Raw genomic sequence first — 2,667 nt, 5'->3', positions numbered from 1 at the left:
AGGCCAGTGAGAGGCATGGCAGAGCAAAGGTTCAACTACCATCATTCCAAAGGTCGCACAATCATTGAGTGTGCATTTGGAATGATGAAAACCCGCTTCAGGTGCATCTTTTTAGAAGCACTTGAAGTACATACACTGTTTGTCCCTAAGGTAATACATCATTGCAATACTTCTGTAGTGGATTTCTTAAGCAAATCATAGTATCCTACTCAAAATGACAGTTAATGATTAGGGATGCGCCGAAATTTCGGCCGCCGAAATTTTCGGCCGAAACGTAAGAAAGCGCCGAAAATAAAAGCCGAAATTGTCGCCACGCCTCTCCCATCCTCCCGTCTCGTTCGCGCTGTCATTACGCATCAAACACGGAGTATGTCGGCGGTTTGGAAGCACTTCAAAGTTTCAGATGAGGACAGCAAAGTTGCAATATGCAACATTTGCTCTGCAAAAGTTTCAAGAGGGGGTTCGACAGCAAAGATATTTTCGACTACAGGTTTAATACACCACCTTAAGTCAAGACACACAATTGAATTTGAGGAATACCGTCAAACAACGTTGGTTAAAACTAAGCCAACTAGCACACCAACACCCTCGGTTGCCACATTTTTCGAAAAAATTAAGAAATTTGCAAATGACAGTGCTAAAGCACGTGACATAACAGAGAAAGTAATGGAATTCATTGCTTTAGATGACCAGCCGTTTTCAGTCGTGGAGGACATCGGATTTCGTAGGCTAATACACCACATTGAGCCGCGTTACACACTGCCAAGCAGACGGTATTTTGCAGAGACCTCTCTACCTGAAATGTATGACCGTGTTGCAAAACATGTTCATGAGCTCATGACCACAGATATCTCTGCTCTAAGTTTTACCACAGACATATGGAGCTCTGACGTTTGTCCAACTAGCATGCTCAGTTTGACAGCGCAGTGGATAAACGCGGAGTTTAAATTGCAAAACATTCTGCTTCATGCACAGGAGTTTGTCGGCTCACACACTGCAGCAGCAATATCCGATGCTTTGGCTAACATGTTTGAAACTTGGAACATAGACAAGTCTAAAGTGTATGTGATTGTGAGAGATAATGCACGGAACATGATAAAGGCTATGGATGACAGTGGATTAAAGAGCATACCTTGTATGGCACACACGCTGCAGTTGGCTGTGAATGAGGGAGTGCTTAGTCAGCGCAGCATATCAGAAATCACAGCAACTGGGAGAAAAATTGTGGGACATTTTAAGCATTCTCCGCTTGCTTATTCCAGACTACAAGATTTGCAAAAACAGTTTGGGATGCCAACAAAACGACTACAGCAAGATGTGGCCACTCGCTGGAACAGTACATACTATATGTTGCAAGGATTACTTGAACAGAAGCGGGTTTTAGCTGCATACATGACAGATCACGACCTGCCAGCAACTTTGAGTGCACATCAGTAGATGTTGGTGGAAAACATTGTCTCTCTCTTCTCGCCCCGTTCGAACAGTTAACCAAGGAAATAAGCTCAGCTCAAGCATCTGTTGCTGAAGTTATTCCACTGATCGCAGCACTGAAGCGCCTGCTTGGAAAAGAGGCGGAAACAGATCATGGCGTAAAAACAGCTAAAAAAACTCTACTGGAGGCTGTTAACAAACGCTTCCAAGACATTGAGTCAAACCCTCTTTACGGAATAACAATATTACAACAATATTAGATCCACGCTTTAAAGACCATTACTTTGACGATGAGAAAAGGCAGGATGTACGCGAAATGGTGCAAACAGAGCTCACGGCTCTTGAAACCTCTGGTGAAGCACAAGCCACGACGGGGAGAACAGAGCAAACTGTGCCTGAGAAACGGTCACGTACAAGTGATGAGGCGCACATTCCTTCGCTTTCTGATATGTTTGACGAAATTTTACAGGAAAGCATCCCAACCCACAGCGGTGTAAGAGCAAGCGCAGCCTCACAACAAGTAGCAACCTATCTAGCTGAACTACCCATTGGCAGAAGTGACAATCCACTTGACTACTGGCGCGCGAACAAAGATCGCTTTCCTTTGCTTGCATGGACTGCGCGCAAGTACTTATCTGCCCCAAGCACCAGCACAGACAGTGAGAGATTATTCAGTGCAGCATCTCATGTTCTTGATGAGAAGAGAAATCGTCTCTCCAGCCAGAAAGCTGAACAACTTTTGTTCATAAAGAGAAATATGCCACTTTTGCTAAAATAAAAGCAGCCTAATTTGATGTTGTTTACAGTTAAAGGTTTGATTTATTTATTCTGTTATTGCAATGTTGTTTTGCACAGTAATTTAAAATTGAAGTAAAACGTTTAATGCAGGTAATATTTTGCACAATTCGTAAAGGCACTAAAAGCTAGCACAGACTGAGTGATTTTATTCAGTGCAGTATGTTCTTCATGAGAAGAGGAACTGTGTCTTCAACCAGAAAACTGAAAAACTTTTGTTCATAAAGATAAACCTGCTTCTTTTGCTTAAATTAAAAGCAGACCAATTTAGTGTGTATAGTTATGTTGTTTACAGTAAGAGGTTGGATTTATTTATTTTTCTTCTGTTTGTGCACTGTTGTTTGGTACAGTAATTTAAAATTGAAGTAAAAAAAGCAGCTAGCATTTTTTTTGCACAATTTTGTTACAGAAAGAAATTTTATTTAGTTTTGTTATTGTTAA

The sequence above is a fragment of the Garra rufa genome, chromosome 2 (genome assembly GCF_049309525.1).
Source record: "Garra rufa chromosome 2, GarRuf1.0, whole genome shotgun sequence".
Lineage (NCBI taxonomy): Eukaryota > Metazoa > Chordata > Actinopteri > Cypriniformes > Cyprinidae > Garra > Garra rufa.
The sequence above is the reverse complement of the archived record's forward strand: the minus strand, read 5'-3'. Positions refer to the sequence as shown.